The sequence below is a fragment of the Vidua macroura genome, chromosome Z (genome assembly GCF_024509145.1).
Source record: "Vidua macroura isolate BioBank_ID:100142 chromosome Z, ASM2450914v1, whole genome shotgun sequence".
Lineage (NCBI taxonomy): Eukaryota > Metazoa > Chordata > Aves > Passeriformes > Viduidae > Vidua > Vidua macroura.
Genome location: NC_071611.1, coordinates 73,427,139 through 73,448,518, shown reverse-complemented (window position 1 = coordinate 73,448,518; position 21,380 = coordinate 73,427,139). Strand labels below are relative to the sequence as shown.

At 47.6% G+C, this 21,380-nt stretch overlaps 1 long non-coding RNA gene across 1 annotated transcript; it reads left to right on the top strand.

Annotated features, from left to right (window-relative positions):
- Nucleotides 1-17,842: 17,842 nt before the first annotated feature.
- On the top strand, nucleotides 17,843-20,996 carry LOC128822674 (uncharacterized). Its single transcript, XR_008441550.1, has 3 exons — nucleotides 17,843-17,874; nucleotides 19,222-19,353; nucleotides 20,965-20,996. It is a non-coding gene; the product is annotated as an uncharacterized LOC128822674 (long non-coding RNA).
- The last annotated feature ends 384 nt before the right edge of the window (nucleotides 20,997-21,380 follow it).

The following is a 21,380-nucleotide window of genomic DNA, read 5'->3' as shown; positions in this document are numbered from 1 at the left end:
GTAAATTGTGGATTGATGGGCATACTAAACTGGTCAAGTTCCTATATGATAAATTAGTTGAAGAAGAACCTCTAGATTGGAATGAGCAAGATGAGCAGAAGTTACAGGAGTTGAAAGAAAAGTTAGTGACAGCACCAGTTTTAAGTTTACCTGATTTAGACAGACCCTTTGAGTTGTTTATAAATGTAGAAGAAGGTATTGCATATGGAGTATTGGTCCAAAAGTGGTGCGGAGATAGAAAACCAGTAGCTTATGTGTCTAAGCTATTAGACCCGGTAGTGAGAGGATGGCCTACATGTTTACAATCAGTGACTGCTACCGTAGCTTTGGTAGAGGAGGGATACAAACTAACATTTGGGAGCAAAATCAAAGTGTATACACCTCATGATTTGAAAACTATATTGAGTAAGAGAGCAAGTCAGTGGATTACAGACAGCAGGCTGTTAAAATATGAATTGATGCTCACCAATATTGAGAATTTAGAATTAGCCACAACGAATGTTCAAAATCCAGCCCAATTTTTGTATGGAGAGCCACAAGAAAATTTAGAACATTGTTGTATAGAAGTCATAGATTTGCAGACCAAAGTAAGGGAAGATTTGCAAGAGCAGCCGTTACCAGAAGGAGAAGTGTTGTTTGTGGATGGTTCTTCCAGGGTAAAGGAGGGGAAGAGAATGTTAGGATATGCAGTAATAGATGGTAAGAGTATGGAAATTATAGAAAAAGGGAGGCTTCCAGCAAAATGGTCTGCACAGTGTTGTGAGGTTTATGCTTTACTAAAAGGGCTGCAGTGGTTAAAGTACAAGAAAGGAACTGTTTACACTGACTCCAAATATGCCTATGGTGTAGTACATACGTTTGGTAAGATCTGGGGAGAAAGGGGGTTTATAAACTCTAAAGGCAAGACCCTAGTCCATGAAAAGCTAATCAAGGAAACATTGAAAGCTCTCAAAGACCCTTTGGAAATTGCAGTGGTACATATAAAAGGTCACCAGAAAGGAACTTCTAAAGAGGTGCAGGGCAACAATTTAGCAGACAGAGCAGCTAAAGAGGCTGCCTTAGAAAAAGAAGAGAAAATCCTGCAGTTAGTCAATCTGGGGGACAGAGATAATAAAGAAAACCCAATTTTTAGTGAGCAAGAACAAAAAGAGTTGCTAAAACATGGGGGAATAAAAGATGAAAAAGGGAAGTGGATAATGCCAGATGGGAGACAGGTGTTAAACAAAGCGCTAGCCAGGAAAATTTTGGAGAATTTGCATGCTTCAACCCACTGGGGAACACAGGCCTTGTGCGATCATTTTCTGCGAACTTATGTATGCATTGGTATATTTGAAGTAGCTAAGATAATCACAAGAGATTGTATGATTTGTCAGAGAGTAAATAGAAAAGTAATGAGAAAAGCCCCACTGGGTGGAAGAGAATTGGCCCAGAGACCTTTCCAAAATGTCCAAGTCGATTTTACTGAACTTCCCCCAGTCCAAAAGTTTAAGTATTTATTAGTGATAATAGATCATCTGACTCATTGGGTTGAAGCATTTCCAACTACAAGAGCTACAGCAGGAGTGGTTAGTAAGATCTTACTGGAACAAGTCATACCGAGATATGGTATTGTAAACATTATTGATTCAGACAGAGGGCCACATTTCACAGCCAAGGTCCTACATCAGATAACAGAGGCTTTAGGAATAGTATGGAGACTTCATACCCCTCTGTCTGTGGAGACCTCAAAGCTCAGGAAGAGTGGAGAGAATGAACCAAACCTTAACAAATTGGTGGAGGAAACAAAAATGAACTGGTTAAAATGTCTTCCATTAGCACTAATGAGAATAAGGACAAAACCAAGAGCCGATATTGGCATTTCTCCTTATGAAATGATGTTCGGGTTGCCATTCCTAACTGTCTCAGACCACACAGGGACTTACGAAGAGGGAGAACAGAGCACAAAGAAGTATGTACAAGTGATCGCGAATACCTTAGAGGAATTAAGGAAAAATGGATATCTTCCCCAGAGTACCCCAACTGACTTTAAAATTCATTCGTTTCAGCCGGGAGACTGGGTTTTAATAAAGGTGTGGAAAGAACAGCCATTATCTCCCATGTGGGAGGGTCCCTTCCAGGTTCTCTTAACTACTGAAACTGCAGTAAGGACGCAAGAAAGAGGATGGACACATGTCACAAGAGTCAAAGGTCCGGTACAAGCTCCCACCGAGTGGACAGTGATCAATACATCTGACACAAAACTGACTTTAAAGAGAAAACCTCAAGAGAAGTGAAATAAGAAGGAGAGCAGGGTTTTAATCTATTATAAACTGTTCAGATGTTATTTATTAATTGTTACCTATTATTTAAATAATTATTCTAACTTGTTATTAGTGTTAAAAGTTAAAATTGTTTGTATTGAAGTATTTATTATAACTCGCGTCAAATTTCTGGTATTTTTTTATTGCAGATCCCAAAGAATAGAGCATCCTCCCACTCATTTAGTAATCAGGCCCTAAAAAGAAACACTCAAGTCAATACAAGGAGGGAAGTAAGTCACTGCAGGAGGAGGTAACGGTAAGATCATATTACAAGGGGCAAGACCGGGTCAGGATACACTCTTGCCACAAGGCAGATACACCATAGGCCTTCCCAAAGTGGGGTGAAAATATGGAGGTTGGGAGAGTGCCCTGTACCGGACCCTTGTTGCTGTTAGCACTGCTAACAATGATAAACATCCAGGGAAGTCAGACAGACCCCTGTGATAGATGTTACTATCCACTTTATGCAGGAGACTCTCGGAGTGCCGTCCTAAGAATTCATACAAATCCGAGTCCCAACTGTATTGACTTTTTACAATTAACAACATGTGTAGAGGACGGTACAACCTATTGGCTCTCCGAAAACATAGGAAATCATAAACAAAAACTGTTGGGAGAATGCCCTACAATGGAAAAATGGATATGTTTGGAGAAAAAGCCGGAGAAAAAGGAGAAAGCAAAAGAGGTTCACGAGCCTGACTTTATAAAAGAAAAGGAAGTGAAAGGGGTAATAAGAAAAGGAGCAGGACTCAAGATTCTAGGTGGGAAAAATCTGTTTTTAGACCTAGTTGAAAAGATCAGCCATGAATTTAATATAACTAATTGTTGGATTTGCAGAGACACTAGAACAGCAGAAATCTGGCCGTGGGAAGGAATTGCACTGAGTCCAAAAGAGATCTTAAGGTTAATGAAGAATAAGATGAGAATCCAAAGGTCATCACCTGTGCAAGATAAAAGGAATGACGAAGAAGTATGGAATTTAAAATCTGAGGTAATCGGGGAAGAATGTCTGTGGAGGAAGGGATCTTCTAAGTTCATTTCATATGTGGGTGAGTGTCCTGGTTTTGGACAAATTAGGGGAAAACACCTCCAAAGGAGCCCCCTATAGGAAACCAAACCCTCCGCAACCTCCCCCCACCACCCGGTTCGGGAGGAATTCCTTCAGAGGGGAAAGTGGAAAAAACTTGTTTATTAAGGCACCACAAAAAAACACTCCCCAGCACAAGAGAAATAGCCCAAGATGACCACAGATGTTTTCACCAGTCTAAGAGGGTTGAGCTGTATCTCTCTTCGCCGCAGAGGGTACGCAGCTTCTTTCGCAGACCCCGGGGGAGCTCCTGCCCGGAGTAGGTCCGATGTCTTCGGGGGGGGGGGGGGGGGGGGGAAAGGGAACAACGGAAACCGGGAAAAAGGAAAAAAAAAAAAAATGGCAGAAAAGCAAGCCAGCGAAAAGCAGAGGAAAAAGAGAGGAAAGCAGAGCCAGCAAAGCATGCAGCCAGCAGCAAGCCAAAGCCAGCCGGGGGGGGGGGAAGGAAGACAAAACAAACTGAGGACAGGGAACAGAAACCACGATTGGGATAATGAGCATGAAAATGTCCTGTCCCCACGACATTCCACCCCTTATCCCATATCGTGAACATGTTACTGAGCTTCCTTCCCACCTGCTCAAACCTTCCACACTTACACATTCCCTTCCATTCTCACTTGCTCTGACTTTCGACATTTACACATTTCCTTCTGTCCCATGTCTGTGTGGTTTAATGTAGAAACAATGGCAGTATCATCCAGCAAATTGAGATGTTTGCATGTGAGTCTCACCCCACAATCAGGTCTCCCTGAGGTACACATCGTGTTCTTCCATCTTTCTGCATTATCCACCATGTACAACCTGGTCCCTGAGCAAAGACAACCCCACGAATGGGTTTGTCTGTACTCGAGGCAGAATTGATCCACACTGTCCTCCCTAACAAACCTCTGATATGTGCCACTGGGACTTTATCTCCGTCTACTATATTCAGGGACTCAGACTGGGCAGGACCTGCTCGATTGGTGGAACCTCGGGTGTTAACTAACCAGGTGGCCTGTGCCAAATGCTGCTCCCAGTTTTTGAAAGATCCCCCACCCAATGCTTTCAAGGTGGTTTTTAACAGTCCATTGTACCTCTCTACTTTGCCTGCAGCTGGTGCATGATAGGGGATATGGTACACCCACTCAATGCCATGTTCCCTAGCCCAGGAGTTGATAAGGCTGTTCTTAAAATGAGTCCCATTGTCTGACTCAATCCTCTCAGGGGTACCATGCCTCCAAAGGACCTGCTTTTCAAGGCCCAGGATGGTGTTACGGGCAGTAGCATGAGACACAGGGTAGGTTTCTAACCATCCTGTGGTGGCTTCCACCATTGTGAGCACGTAGCGCTTGCCTTGGCGGGTTTGAGGCAGTGTGATGTAGTCAATCTGCCAGGCCTCCCCATACTTGTACTTGGACCACCGTCCCCCATACCATAGGGGCTTCACCCGCTTGGCCTGTTTGATGGCAGCACACGTCTCACAGTCATGGATAACCTGAGAAATGCTGTCCATGGTTAAATCCACCCCTCGGTCTCGTGCCCACTTATAGGTGGCATCTCTACCCTGATGACCTGAGGCATCATGGGCCCATCGCGCTAGGAACAACTCCCCCTTGTGTTGCCAATCTAAATCTATCTTTGACACCCCTATCTTTGCAGCCTGATCTACCTGCTGATTGTTTTACTGTTCTTCATTAGCTCTACTCTTGGGGACATGAGCATCTACATGGCGAACCTTCACAGGCAGTTTCTCTACCCGGGTAGCAATGTCTTTCCATTCTTCAGCAGCCCAGATTGGTTTTCCTCGACGCTGCCAGTTAGCCCCTTTCCATCTCTCCAGCCATCCCCACAGAGCATTGGCTACCATCCATGAATCAGTATAGAGGTAGAGCTTCGGCCACTTCTCCCTTTCTGCAATGTCTAGGGCCAGTTGAACGGCTTTGAGTTCATCAAGTTGACTTGATCCACCTTCTCCTTCAGTGGCCTCTGCGACCTGTCGTGTGGGGCTCCATACAGCTGCTTTCCACTTCCGATTCATTCCTACGACGCGACAGGAACCGTCAGTGAAAAGAGCATAGCGTGTTTCCTCTGCTGGCAATTGGTTGTAGGGTGGAGCCTCTTCAGCCCGTGTCACTGGTTCTTGTTCTTCGTCTGTGACACCAAAGTTTTCACCTTCAGGCCAATTTGTAATCACTTCCAAAATCCCAGGGCGATTCAGTTTACCAATACGGGCGCGCTGCGTGATGAGGGCAATCCACTTGCTCCATGTAGCACTGGTGGCATGGTGGGTAGTAGGAACCTTTCCTCTGAACATCCACCCCAGCACCGGTAGTCGGGGTGCCAGGAGGAGTTGTGCTTCTGTACCAATTACCTCTGAGGCAGCTTGGACTCCTTCGTAGGCAGCCAAAATTTCCTTCTCTGTTGGGGTGTAGTTGGCTTCAGACCCTCTATAGCTCCGACTCCAAAATCCTAGTGGTCGGCCTCGAGTCTCATCAGGCACTTTCTGCCAAAGGCTCCAGGACAGACCATGGTTCCCGGCTGCAGAGTAGAGCACATTCTTGACCTCTGGTCCCGTCCTGACTGGGCCAAGGGCTACTGCATGAGCAATTTCCTGCTTAATCTGGGCAAAAGCTTGTTGCTGCTCAGGGCCCCAATGGAAATTGTTCTTCTTGCGGGTGACCAGGTAAAGAGGGCTCACGATCTGACTGTACTCAGGAATGTGCATTCTCCAAAAACCTATGGCGCCTAAGAAAGCTTGCGTCTCCTTCTTGTTGGTTGGTGGGGACATAGCTGCGATCTTGTTGATGACATCCGTAGGAATCTGACGCCGTCCATCTTGCCACTTCACTCCCAGGAACTGGATCTCTCGAGCAGGTCCCTTGACTTTGCTCCTCTTGATGGCAAAACCGGCTTTCAGGAGAATCTGGATTATTTTCTCTCCTTTCTCAAACACTTCTGCTGCTGTTTTCCCCCACACAATAATATCGTCGATATACTGTAAATGTTCTGGAGCCTCACCCTTTTCTAGTGCAACCTGGATCAGTCCATGGCAGATGGTAGGACTGTGCTTCCACCCCTGGGGCAGTCGATTCCAGGTGTATTGCACTCCCTTCCACGTAAAGGCAAACTGAGGCCTGCATTCTGCTGCCAGAGGAATGGAGAAAAACGCATGAGCAATGTCAATAGTGGCATACCACTGTGCTGCCTTGGACTCCAGCTCGTACTGGAGCTCCAGCATGTCCGGCACAGCAGCGCTCAGTGGTGGAGTCACTTCATTCAATGCTCGGTAGTCCACAGTCAATCTCCATTCTCCTTCAGATTTACGCACAGGCCAGATGGGGCTGTTGAAGGGTGAGTGGGTTTTGCTAACCACCCCTTGGCTCTCCAGCTCACGAATCAGTTTGTGGATGGGGATCACGGCATCTCGATTCGTTCTATACTGCCGGCGATGCACTGTCGAGGTCGCAATTGGCACGCGTTGCTCTTCCACCCTTAGGAGCCCTACTGCAGATGGGTTTTCTGTCAGTCCAGGCAAGGTGTTTAATTGCTTAATGCTCTCTGCTTCTACAGCGGCAATTCCGAAGGCCCACCTGAATCCCTTCGGGTCTTTGTAATAGCCGCTCCGGAGGAAGTCTATGCCCAGAATACATGGAGCCCCTGGGCCGGTCACAATGGGATGTTTCTTCCATTCCTTCCCAGTCAGGCTCACCTCAGCTTCCACCAGGGTCAGTTGTTGTGATCCCCCTGTCACACCGGCAATGAAAACAGGCTCTGCCCCCACATATCCCGATGGTATTAACGTACACTGTGCACCAGTATCCACTAAAGCGTTATATTCTTGTGGCTCTGATGCGCCAGGCCATCGGATCCACACCGTCCAGAAAACACGATTTTCCCATGCCTCTACCTGGCTAGAGGCAGGGCCCCTCTATGCCTGATTATCCTTCTTTCCTTGGGCATATGTCTTGGAGGTTCCCTCAAGGGGATCAGACGTGTCATCATCATACCTGGCTGTTCGGCTACGGGCAACTGGGGCTGCTTTCCTTTTCTGACCTTCCTTCAATTCACGCACCCGTTGTGCCAGAACAGCAGTAGGCTTCCTATCCCATTTCCTCATGTTTTCTCCAGACTCACGCAAGAAGAACCACAACTCAGCTCGTGGGGTGTACCTTCTCTCCCCAACAAAGGAACGTCTGCGTTGGGTGCCAGGGCCTCTAATTTGCACAGCTGAGATTTGGAGGAGGTCCTCCTTAATCTCTTCCCTGAGTTTCTTGCGGCTTTCCTCTATTTTTCCTTCTAATTCCTGCAGTCGTGTCTCCACAGCTGCAATTCTGGCATGGGTCGGGCCATGTACAGCATCCGCATATGCCCGAAGCTTCTTTGCCATATCAAGTACAGTCTCATATACCTCCTCCCGCTTCATTATTGCTAGAGCAGAAGCGTATTCAGGTGGCCCAAGTCGCACCAGTTTTCTCCACATTACAGGTGTGCATGGTACAAGGTCCGGATTCCTAATTGTTACATCTTCTGAAAAAATGATCTCCACCACTGCCATCTCCCTCAGGCGCTGGATCCCCTGTTCTATGGTCTTCCATCGTGTCTGCTGGACATAGAGGTCATCGGCACACAGATATCTTTGTGCTACGCTGTCCAGGACCCGTTCCCAGAGGCTTTGAGGGCTAGCGCCCCTCATCATGCCTTGGTCGATGACAGGATCATGTGACAGGGACCCCAAATGCCTTGCTTCAGTGCCATCCAGAATGGTAGCCTCCCCTGCCGCATCCCAAAGGCGGACCAGCCAACTAATTATAGATTCGTCGGGCTGTCGCCGATAATCCTTCCTTAGGCCTCGGAGGTCCTTCAGGGAGAAGGAATCAATATTAGCCTCTGATCTGGTGCCACTTGCTTTGACTCCTGATTTTATGTCAGGAGGTGTTGAGGGTCCTTCTCCTGCATCGTACTCATCATTGTCATCCACGGGTCGATCAGTCTTCTCTGTGCACTTTCCACTTCGTGTGCTAGTAGCCACGGCCATTGGTTGAGGCTTACAGTCTGGTTTAACTACTGGGTTCGAACCTGGGCTGTTGGCTGCAGCCTGAGTGACTGGGATTGCTGCTGGTTTATCTCCCTGCCCCCCTTCCTCTGTCTGCTGCCCTACAGTATCGAGCAGAGTACGATAAGCATATGCCAGGGCCCAGCTCACTGCAATGATCCTTTTCTCCTTGGGGTTATCCTGGCATTTCCCTTTCAGATACTTTGCCACCTCAGCTGGGTTCTGGATGTGTTCGGATGGAAAGTCCCAAACTACAGGATCAGAAAACTCCTTTAAAATTTTGCCCATATCCTCCCATTTCCCGCACCACTCAGGATTTTTCACCCTTAGTTGTACTCCTAAATCAGAGGTCTCACCAGCCCCTCTAGAAATCTCAGCCTTCATCTTATATAAACTGCGGACAGTATAGAGAAAGGTTATTAAATTAAATAACAGAAAGATGGTATCCTTGGCAGTCAGGGAGGACAGGACATTTCCTAACAGAGATGTAAACAATTCGGAGGAGGAAAAGGAAAGCAAAGGCTGAAAAACCTCCTCCCCCATAACAAATTTAGTACACAGCCACAACCACGAGTTATACATTCCTGGAGCTGATAACAACATTTTAATAAGCCCCTTGCAGAGTATTACAGCCAAGCCCAGCCCGATAAATATTCTCGTTAGTGCCCCTCTGCTACAAAAGCTACGTATTAGGGACAATACTGGAGCTACTTCTGGATAAGAAAATAACTCCAGGGACCATAAAGCGATCAAAACTTCGAAGAACCCTAATGACCACATATAGAGGCAGGCTTTCACTCCAAATGACATCATAACTTTAAAAAGAGACATACCAATATTCCCGCAGAACGGTTAAAGCCAAAAATATTATTAGAATAAAGTTTTTTCCACTTTGTCTGGGCCTCCCCGTACGGGCCACCAAATTATTTGTCCTGGTTTTGGACAAATTAGGGGAAAACACCTCCAAAGGAGCCCCCTATAGGAAACCAAACCCTCCGCAACCTCCCCCCACCACCCGGTTCGGGAGGAATTCCTTCAGAGGGGAAAGTGGAAAAAACTTGTTTATTAAGGCACCACAAAAAAACACTCCCCAGCACAAGAGAAATAGCCCAAGATGACCACAGATGTTTTCACCAGTCTAAGAGGGTTGAGCTGTATCTCTCTTCGCCGCAGAGGGTACGCAGCTTCTTTCGCAGACCCCGGGGGAGCTCCTGCCCGGAGTAGGTCCGATGTCTTCGGGGGGGGGGGGGGGGGGGGGAAAGGGAACAACAGAAACCGGGAAAAAGGAAAAAAAAAAAAAATGGCAGAAAAGCAAGCCAGCGAAAAGCAGAGGAAAAAGAGAGGAAAGCAGAGCCAGCAAAGCATGCAGCCAGCAGCAAGCCAAAGCCAGCCGGGGGGGGGGAAGGAAGACGAAACAAACTGAGGACAGGGAACAGAAACCACGATTGGGATAATGAGCATGAAAATGTCCTGTCCCCACGACAGTGAGTTATCCTGTAAACGATATCTAGTTACCAACGATACCCACCAATGGTGGATTCCTGGGGCTCCTCACCTCTATTGGTCTAGAAAACAAAAACAGGGATGTTCTTATATTCAAAAGGAAAAGTTATATGACTGTATTACCACAGATCCCAACCCTTTCCATGATGATCCCCAAATGTACAAGTTTTGGAGTAAAAATGGGGTCACTTCTGTAGAACATCATAAATTCTGGAGAGCTCCAAATTAGTTATTTTGGCTTTGTGGTAGAATGGCATATGTAATGTTGCCTAAAGATTGGACAGGAAGTTGTACACTAGGTATTATAAAACCTTCTTTCTTTTTACTGCCCAGAGACGAAAGTCAACATCTAGGAATTCCCTTATATGATGAATTAAAATGTAAAAGAAGAGACTTAATTGGTGGTTCTCAAAAGTGGGGGGAAGAAGAGTGGCCTCCAGAAAGAATAATCGAGACATATGGCCCTGCCACTTGGGCCCAAGATGGGTCGTGAGGGTACCGAACTCCCATTTATATGTTAAATAGAATTATTAGATTACAGGCAGTGTTGGAAATCATAACCAATGAAACGGCCATGGTCTTAGATCTAATCTCTACCCAAAACCGCCAAATGAGAACGGCTATCTACCAAAATCGATTAGCATTAGATTATTTATTGGCAGAAGAAGGTGGGGTCTGTGGTAAATTTAATTCATCAGAGTGTTGTATTGAAATTGATGATTATGGAGATCTTATCAAAAACATTACAACCAGGATTAGGAAATTGGCACATGTCCCAGTCCAGAGATGGAGCCCTCTAACAAAATTAAATTGGTGGGATAACCTCTTAGGGAGAGAATGGTGGAAGAAGGTTTTATTGATTGTAGGAGGTGCCTTAATAAGTCTTATTCTACTTCCTTGTTTAATACCTTGTTTAATTCGGTTGATAACTAACATTGTGCAGAATTCCCTAGAAAGCTTAAGCAGAGAGAAGATCGAGAAGATCATGATCATACAAGAAAATAAACTGGGAGAGAACTCTGAAACTGCCAAGAAGACTTATGAAAAGTACCAGAAATTAAGAAAAATTTATCAAGTTTATGATACTCCTGTTTAAATTAAAGGTTTGATGCGGGCTAAAGCCCGATCAAAGATTTGGAGGGGGGAGTTGTTACAAATAAACTTGTTTTAATAGGTGGGAGTGGTGATGGGTAAATTGTGTCGGGTGGGTTGTAGGTAATTGTTAATTAATGTAACCAATTGTCAATGTAATGAATTGTTAAATTGTTAATGCAGTAAGTGGTTGTGAGTTACTGTTAGTTACGAAGTTTAATATGTACCACTAGTTAAGTGTTTGTGCACAGTTGCCAATCGGGGGGGGGGGGGGGGAGGCCAGGTGCATCGGAGAACGACATCATCAGTCCAACCTGCTATTGGAGAAACAGATCAACCAATGGTGCCTCGAAGTTCAGGAATGATTGGCCAGAAATGCACCATCTTATAAACCAATCAAGGACCAGAAAAGGAGCCAATCAACGAGAGGATCAAGAACGCACCAATCGACAGCCTCCAGAGACTTTAACAACCCCGGGTGCTGGCCACCCCGGGTCTTTCCGCGGACTTTGTTGCCAAGGAAACACCCTGTGCCTGTGCACAGTTACTGTTGCACGTTGTTACTTTCTGGCTTGCCGCTGAGGTCCTGGGCTTATCCTGGGACCTCGTCCCCAGCTGTCTGTGATTTTAATAAACAGGCCCAAATTTTTTTAACATATTCTGGCTTTGAATTTGCCTGTTCCTAACAGCGGGAGGCAGTGACAGCTTGTCAGCTCCCGTCTGCAGGAGCCGGTGCCTCACACAGCTCTGGGAGGAAGCGCCTGCATTCCTGCAGTTCTGCACTGAGCCAGAGCAAAGGTGGGAAATGCAGAGTGTTTTGCAGGAATACTCAGGGCCAGCAGGCCAGCCTGCTTTGTGCTGTCTGGCGCACCACAAGCGCTGTGCAACGCAGCTCTGAGCTGCTGGGAGAGAGGGAATTGGGGACATGCCTGAGGGTTTTGCTTGAGTAGTCAACTGATTGGGAAGAGAGCAGAATAATTGCAGTTGGCAATCTGTGTTTTCTTCATTAATTTCTGAAAGAAAGTCACAATGTGTTGTGGGTATTGTCAAAGAAAAGCCTTATAAAAAAATCAGGCTTTGCTCTGCTAAAAATGACCAGCTGGCCTGTTATGTCTTCTACATACAGCTAGCTAACTTCCCATGTGAAAAATCATAAAAATGACTGCAGTTATTACAGTTTGCATCTGGAATAAACAAGAAATCTGTCCTATGAGAGTCCACAAAGGAAAAAATGTAAACACCTGAGTAAAAGAGAGAGTCTTAGCACTTCCACACAAAAACACCTTCTCAGCAATGAATTGTGTGGCAAGAAAACAAGCAGGCAATTGGAGTTGAACATGAGGTCTGTGAAAATGGTATAAAAATGAGTTATGTGAATAAAGAGTGGGCTTTCCCTGCACGAAGAAACTGAGTCCCGTCTACTTTATTGACACAGCAATGTGGCTTCACTCAGCAAGAGCAGTCGCAGGGTGTATTGATGAAAGGCTTGTGTTTGATTCCCAGAATGGGAAGGAGAGTGTGCAAGTGGCTGTTTTAGCCTTGAGAATAAAGAGAGCGGTCCTGCTAAGAAGGTAGCTGGAATGCATTCAAAGGGAAGGCAGTGTTTTTAGGAGGCTTTTGACCAGCAATGGAGAATTTGAGGAATGGAATATTTCCCAAACGCCTGAGTCAGGAACTGGAGTCGTGTCCAAGGCCCTGCCATATTTGATCCATTTTTGAGCAGGTTGACAAGACAATGAAGAAAAGTGTATTGTTTAATGGATGGTGTTATGGACAAATTCAACTGGGGAGGCCAGTTATAGATAAATCAATTAAGAAGATGTCATGGTTGGACACTGGCGCAATGCCAGCGTCCCCATGAAAATGCACCTTCCTTAAATAAATGCTGTGAGATGTTATCAGGAACAGAGCAGGCCCAAGCTTAATAACAAAGAAAAAAACTTTATTAAACTACTACTAATACAGAAAACACATAAACTAAATCCAGGATGAAGACCTTTTAAACCACCCCTCCTCCTCCCAATTCCAAAAACACCCAGCCATGAAACATCACCCGGGATTCTTGATCAAATTACCACCCTTCAGGTAATCTATACTTAAACTATCAAGGGAGAGAGAAGTCTCTCTTGCACCACAGACCCCCCAGGAAACACAGCTGCCCCCCTGTGTTTCCCTGTCACACATGGCAACCGCCCGGAAAAAAAAAATCTGCCAGTGTGACACTCTCCATTCCATGTCACAGTGCTCTCACCACCGTGCATGGACAGACTGCTCATAGGGCTCCTTTAAGGATGCTTTGCCACAGACCCAAAGATACAACAGTTCAGCTTCTCATCTTGGGACTACAGTCCCCCCCATTTTCCCCTGGGGCCGAGGGGTCCAAAAACAGGACTCATCTTCTTCCCGAAGACAGAGGGCATCACCATTCCCTCTTCAGCTTTCTTCGTTTCTCGCCATTCTTGTGCTGTTCGAAGCTGAAACAGGTCTCCCTGGGTCACCACTGCATCCCCCTAAAATGCAGTCTCTATTGCAGGAGATTTTGGTTCAGTCTATGGCTAACAAGAAAAGTCCAGCCAAAAGCTACTTCATCATCTCCTCCCGCTTAAATATTTCTTCTTCTAACATCTCAAGTCCCGGACTATCTCTCTTCCACTACAAATCAAGGAGGAGTAATACTTTTAAAAAGCCCTCATTTCCTGGAAAGGGTTAAACGTTCAGACTCCTTGGACGGCTGAAATCTCGGTCCAGCGTTCCGTCTCCCATGCTGGGCATCATCCCCCCCCTTTCTCCTTCTCCTCTGCCGGCAAATTTCCAGGTGCCGCCAGGCTCTCTGTCACTTTCCCTCTTGGGGGGGGGGGGGGCAAAGGCATCTCCACTTCTCTCCACCCTTCCGTCCACAGGAGCTGGCTCGGTTCCAGACCCTCAGCCCCTCGGCCTACCTGGACAAGGCCGCGTGGCTTCCCCTCCCCCACCCAGCCCATGGCTGGGCAGGGGAGAGCCTGCACTCTCTGACCACCGGAACCAAAAGAGACAGTTCCCCTGGGAGTTCTTGCTTTTAACCCCCTGTGTTCTCAGAGGCGTGTCCATACTTTCAGTGGTCACTCCAGGTGCCAATATCCAAACCTGACCACTGATTGGTTTGACCCAACTTCCTGGAAAAAATTCACTTCCATGTCAAACCACGACAGAAGAATTTATTAAGCACGTGGTAATGAGCAAAAGACAGTGCTGGGTGGACCGAGAGTCTCTGCTCTACCACGGCGTGCCCTCCCCCCTTGCCCTTTTTTGTTTTTATAGTCCATTTTTTTTTTTCTTCTTTCCAGTTGACGTATTTTCTCTCAATGCACTCTGCACCTGTGCAATTGGTTGCTAGGGGGTCTTTTTTTTCTGCCCTTGGTGGTCGTAGGGATGAAGGCTCCTCATCTTCCTTGCAGATTGTCCTTGGCCTAAAAGTTAACTTGCATATAATTAGTTACACAGTCTTCTATGCTACTTGCATCTGCACAATTCTTAAGCAGGATACTTGCTGTTCCCTCGGGCCCCCCCCCCTCCTTCTCCTCCCACACCTTGAAATTCCCTACTCAGTTCAAATTCTTATCTCCTTCAATGCTTGTTTTGATGAAGACCTTTTTATTTATTACAGGTGGGAACATGATCCTTGAAGGAGAAGCAATGTATTGGTCAATGGGTGGGCAGTTAAGGTTTGAAAGGGGAACAATGCATAAGGGAGCTGTTGTTGGCATGGGGTCGGTATCGTGAGCCACCGCGGCTTCATCTCACGCGCCGGCCATGTGTGAGCTGATGCTGTAACTGGGAAAATTCCGCTCCTGCACAGGAGATATAAGGCCTGGTTCTGGGCTGGAGGGGTGAGAAGGACGAGATGCACATCCTTTTGATCCAGGGGAGGTCCTGGAAATGCACTGCCTACCTGCCCACACCAAGCACCACGCTCCATCTCCCTCTCCTGCTCAGCGGATTTTTGGGAATCCAGGGGTTGGTATGTATTATTTGCCACTGGAACTAATGGAATAAATTTGCTTTGCAAGCCCAGTTGTGTCTTAGATTATTTTGTGCATGAGTCTCCTCCTGAACCGGTGGCAATGACCACCAGGGACCTACAGGATACTCCTACTCTGCTGTCAATCAATTCTGAGAAATGATTTAAATACGTCAAAGAATTTGGAGTAATGTTTAGCCTGTGAGTTTCAGCAAAGTATTGACTCTGTCTTAGTTGCATGGATACAAACTAGTAAGTGAGATTGCTGGGTGTGCAGGTGTTAGGGAAGTGATTCCCTATGCACCGAGTACTGAAATAAACAAATGCCTCCTTTCTAAGGCTGAGCTGGCAGCAGGGATCAGGCCCTGCTTGGTAACTTTCATTTTGGCAACTTCTGTGAGCAGGTAAGAAAGGTCAAAATGAAACCTTTTCCAGCTATTCCCCTCTGCTTCATCTTTTTAGGCGCCAGAACTCTGTGCCACAGGTGGCCTGGCTGTGTGCAGAGCAATGCAGCCCCCACAAACCCCTTGATTTCCCCACAAGCTGCCATGCCTTGTTCCCAGGTGTGCCCAGCTCTGCCAGCAGAAAGAGCCCGCAGCGCAGTGGGCACCGTGCCCTGCCCAGCCAGGGCTCTCTGGCACAGAGCAGCAGCAGCAGCTCCAGCGCCTTTCAACCCACTCCTGCCTTGGCTTCTCCTGGGACACAGAAGCCTCTGGAAATCAGCATCGCCAGTTGCATTCCAGCTTGGAGCAGCTCCTGCGGGCAGGCAGATGCTGCCAGTTTGACTGCTTCCAAAGGGGAATAAAGGCAGAGATGTACATGCTCAGGAGCCCTGGGCATATCCAAGAAACGTGTAAATATGTGGGAGATTTGTGAGGAATTATTTCAGCTGTTATGCCAACAGTGCCTTCTCTCCTGGTTCTGTGTGTTCTAGATGAGTAATGTAACAGTTGGCTCTCCCAATTAAGAGGTAGATAGTATGTGGATGTTAAAATGTATAGTGATGTTATTGTAATATATCCTCCCATAGCCTTATTTGCCCTCCCCCTTGTAACAGCCTTGGTAGTCAGGGCTTTTGGGGAGGGCCGGCTTGTGACCAGGAGGCGCGGTGTAACAACACCTGACCTCCAATCAAGATGTAAGAAAGTAATCTCCACCAGTGGACAGCAGAGAAAGAGTTGACTGATAAAACTTTGGAGGGGCTAAGGGTATAAAAGGCAGAGCATCCGTTTTGTAGATGAGCTGCTCGTAATGGTCATAGAGACTCCCAGTGCTGCAATTTTTCCTTATTCAGTCCTTTGTTAAGGTTTATTAAACCTTTAACATTTTAAAAGTGAGGGTCATTTCTCAGATGTGCAGTGCTTTGGGCTATTCTCTTGGTCAGCTTTCCTTTGCTTGGGTCCCATCTCGGTGCTTCGTTGGGGTACAGGCTGTAGGTACTTGGTGCGCTCTTGGAGTTACTCTTGGATCCCTTGAACAGCAGGGTTTGGCCCACAAAGGGAATTTGTGCTACTTTGTGACAGAGGAGAACTTCCCAGGCTATTTAGCGTTTGCTGTACAGATGGTTGGTTATTGCTTTGCATCAATTCACAGGCCAATATAGAGGGTTTGCATTGTGATGTCAGGGCATGGTTGCCATGCGGTCATGGTGGCATCAGAAGGTTGCTGTGGTGCACAAAAGGCCTCAGCGTCAGAGCAGCCCTAGGCCTTGCTCAGTGCAGGATGCTCAGTGCATCCTCCTGGTTGAGGCACGTGTCAGTGGGCAGCTGCACACTGACAAGAGCCTTGTTTTTTCTCGTGTTGGAGTGAATCTGCGCAGCAGTGCTACAATGATTGAGCAATTTGCTGCTGCATTTGTCACTGTTTACGGCGTTTCTTATTCTGCCTATTACCTGACTAACCTGGCACGTAAGTAGAGGTTTTCCCTGGGTGTAACCGAACCTGGCTTTTGTATGTCTTCCTGCTCTTAGTGACTGAGTTATTTTGAAACAGAAGGAGCATTAGGGTGCCACTGGTTTGGGAAAGCTCCTGTCAAGAGATTCAGCTAAAAAGGGGGTGTCTGTAGGCACAGGGGCAGCATTTGCAAGGGAACCTGCAGGGGTTCTGGTCCCTCCACAGGAGAATCTGAGGCAGCAGAGTCTGTCATTTCCTCAGATTGCTGGGACAAGCAAGACAGCTTTGAAAATATAAACTGGAGAACTCCTTGGAAGGCCTTCTAAAAACTCTGCAGTTGTTCCCAGAATTCAGAGAAAGCTTCTTTCTTTCTACATTTTGTCATGAAAGGATTTGAGTGCCTAACTTGACCCTTGACTGAGTGCTAAAATAGTGATTCCCTTTGCAATGAAATGCTAACTCCAAAGCAGTGAGTATCTGCTCCTGAACCCTGGAGCTGCTGCTGTGCTGTGTCACAATAGAGCTGCCACAGCTCAGTGGAATTCTGGGGAAGCTTTTCTGGGCAACTGTTTCCAGCAAGTTAATGAGAATTAGTGCATACAACTGATTAATAAAAAAAAAAAAGAACCCTGGAAGGAGAGAATTTTTAAAGATGTGTTATCTGTTCGGTAGAACAGGAGCATTGAGTGTGAAAGAACAATTTGCATTTTCTTGATCATGTTTATATTAATTTACTGGCTAAACAGGCCAAAGTGTAGGCACGACCAAGAATATGGTCCTGATCTCTTGCTGGTTGTGTGAATGAACTGTGTCTCCTGGAGGGATGTTGTGAAGCGGAAAATACTCTCTGTTTGCAATTGTTGTTCTGTGGGATTCACCAGCCCAGGCAGTTTTCTGACAGCATCTGCTTCATTTTCCCTTGCCCACTACAGGTCACGTGAAGCATGTATTCAGCGGTGCTGATGCTAAGGTGAGTGAGCAAGGAACATTTCATCTTGGTGGTGTTTAGGTATTGTAGAATACACTGTGAGCTTAGCCAGAACAAGTAGACTGTTCAGGGCCAGCCATGCAGGCCAAAAGAAAAACCATTTTCATTCCTTCAACAACAAACAACAAGGCAAATCAGGATATTTCCTAATTTCCATCTCAGAGCCTTGAAGTCTTACAAACTAAGATTTGCAGAGAGAATATTATTTGCTAACACCAAACACGGATGAATACTTAATAAACAGCAATTTCCTATAGAGTTCAATTAGCCCATTTTCATAAAGCCACAGTGACTTAGACTTTTATTCCTATCAAACATCAGGAAACTTCCTAAAAAGATGTGGTTGTACAACAAGAAGGACAAATTAAAATTGTGGATATTGTATTTAAAGTCAAAGGGGCAAGTTTGTGGTGGGGGAGCTGCGTGGGCCCAAAGGACCCAGGGGTGCCGGTCAAGAGCAGCTGAAGGTGGGCCAGCGCGTGGCCAGGGAGCCAAGAAGGCCAAGGGCGTCCTGGCCTGTGTCAGCAAGAGTGGGGCAGCAGGAGCAGGGCAGGGAGCGTCCCCCTGGGCTGGGCAGCGCTGCGGCCACAGCTGGGAGTGCTGTGCCCAGTTGTGGGCCCCTGTGAAGCAGAAAGTCCTTGAGAGGCTGGAGCGTGTGCAGAGGAGGACACGGGAGCTGGGGAAGGCTGTGGAGTGCAAGGCCAAGGAGGAGGTGCTGAGGGAGCTTTAGCCTGGACAACGGGAGGCTCGTCAGGGCCCTTCAGGCACACTTCCATAGATCCATAGAGGACAGCGCTCACCCCAAGGCCTGCTTCCCAGCCAAACATCCCCGCTCTGCATCCAAGTGCTTTAGCCATCTGAGGAGGTGACAATTCCAATTTGTGGTTTCTTGGCTTGCTAGGAGGAGAAGCCCTGCTGATTTTCTCTCTTCCCAGCAAGCAAAGATGCTTCTGCACAAGCTTTCCTGCCCTTTTCCTGCACCGAATGGGATTCTGATCCACTTTTACTTTTCCATGTCTGCCGCAGCAATAGCAAAGGCCTTGCTGGCTATTTCCTACTTTTCCATTTCACAGCTTTCAAGAGCTAAAAGCTCCCTTGTGCAGAGGCACTGTGCCTTGCAGATAGCAGCCATGGAGGACTATCAAATTCCTAGGCAAATTCCTAGAGTTCTCTTGAATTAGCCCATTTCAATCTGGCCGGAGTGACTTAGAATGCCATTGCTAAGAATGCTGATGATTCTCCTTCAAAGAGGTGGTTGTAGATGCCAGGAGAAAGGAGGTGCTAAACGATAGGTAACGGCCTGTCCCTCATGTTTCTCTCTTGCCACAGATAACAGAAGCAGCAGCAGTCTCTGCCCTGGCTCCCTCTGCTCCTGAGGAAGAAGCCAAAGAAGAGCAAAATGCGCAAGATGACCACAAGCCTGCAGCTGTGGTCACAGCAGAGCCTGATGGTTCCAAGAGAGTAAGTGCCAGTTGTGGGTGGTGCTGTCTTTAGTGCAAGGCAGAGCTGCAAGTTTCTGAGCAGCCAGCACTTGCTGTTGCTGGCTGAGGATGCTGAGTGCTGGAATCCTGCAGGACGCAGCCATTTCCTGCAGGCAGGGACAGCTAGAAATTGGCCTTTGGCCTGTCACCTTGAGGCACCCAAGAGCTGGGGGCTGCGGCTCAGCTTCTGCCTGCTTGGCTCAGTGAAGCTCTGTCTCTGGGCTTCTGCAGGGCCGTGGCCAAGGGCACAGGTGCTCGTGCTGGAGGTCACAGGGCTTTCTTTAGTTGTTTTCCCTTTGTGCAAAGGTGTGTTTGGCTTGTGGAAGTGTTCTGCAGTTTTCTGGAGCAGTTCTTCGCTTGTACAGTCTCTTTTGGCTTTTGATAAGCGGCAAGGAGATGATTGCGTTGTCCATGAAGCTGGGGTAGGCTATTCTTGTGGGGTGAGGCCAAAGGAAGCAAGTGCCTTGTAGGGAAGGCTTCTCGCCAGGCAAAAAGCAGAAGGGGCGAGTTTCTGTGGTTGCGTTTTGGGATGAAGCCTGCAGCTTTGGAAATGGCATTAGTAGCTCGGGTGGGGGTGAAGCTGCAAGTCCTTGACTGCTGTCTTGTGTTGCTGAGAAGAGGAAGGATATCTTGGAATTGTGGCTGCTGTATTTGACGTCAAAGGGGCAAGTTTGTGGTGGGGGAGCTGCGTGGGCCCAAAGGACCCAGGGGTGCCGGTCAAGAGCAGCTGAAGGTGGGCCAGTGCGTGGGCAGGGAGCCAAGAAGGCCAAGGGTGTCCTGGCCTGTGTCAGCAAGAGTGGGGCAGCAGGAGCAGGGCAGTGAGCGTCCCCCTGGGCTGGGCAGCGCTGCGGCCACAGCTGGGAGTGCTGTGCCCAGTTGTGGGCCCCTGTGAGGAGAAAGTCCTTGAGGGGCTGGAGCGTGTGCAGAGGAGGACACGGGAGCTGGGGAAGGCTGTGGAGTGCAAGGCCAAGGAGGAGGTGCTGAGGGAGCTTTAGCCTGGACAACGGGAGGCTCGTCAGGGCCCTTCAGGCACACTTCCATAGATCCATAGAGGACAGCGCTCACCCCAAGGCCTGCTTCCCTGCCAAACATCCCCGCTCTGCATCCATGTGCTTTAGCCATCTGAGGAGGTGACACTTCCAATTTGTGGTTTCTTGGCTTGCTAGGAGGAGAAGCCCTGCTGATTTTCTCTCTTCCCAGCAAGCAAAGATGCTTCTGCACAAGCTTTCCTGCCCTTTTCCTGCACCGAATGGGATTCTGATCCACTTTTACTTTTCCATGTCTGCCGCAGCAATAGCAAAGGCCTTGCTGGCTATTTCCTACTTTTCCATTTCACAGCCTTCAAGAGCTAAAAGCTCCCTTGTGCAGAGGCACTGTGCCTTGCAGATAGCAGCCATGGAGGACTATCAAATTCCTAGGCAAACAGAGTTCTCTTGAATTAGCCCATTTTAATCTGGCCAGAGTGACTTAGAATGCCATTGCTAAGAATGCTGATGATTTCTCCTTCAAAGAGGTGGTTGTAGATGCCAGGAGAAAGGAGGTGCTAAACGATATGTAACGGCCTGTCCCTCATGTTTCTCTCTTGCCACAGATAACAGAAGCAGCAGCAGTCTCTGCCCTGGCTCCCTCTGCTCCTGGAGAAGAAGCCAAAGAGGAGCAAAAGGAGCAAGACGACCACGAGCCTGCAGCTGTGGTCACAGCAGAGCCTGATGGTTCCAAGAGAGTAAGTGCCAGTTGTGGGTGGTGCTGTCTTTAGTGCAAGGCAGAGCTGCAAGTTTCTGAGCAGCCAGCACTTGCTGTTGCTGGCTGAGGATGCTGAGTGCTGGAATCCCGCAGGACGCGGCCATTTCCTGCAGGCAGGGACAGCTAGAAATTGGCCTTTGGCCTGTCACCTTGAGGCACCCAAGAGCTGGGGGCTGCGGCTCAGCTTCTGCCTGCTTGGCTCAGTGAAGCTCTGTCTCTGGGCTTCTGCAGGGCCGTGGCCAAGGGCACAGGTGCTCGTGCTGG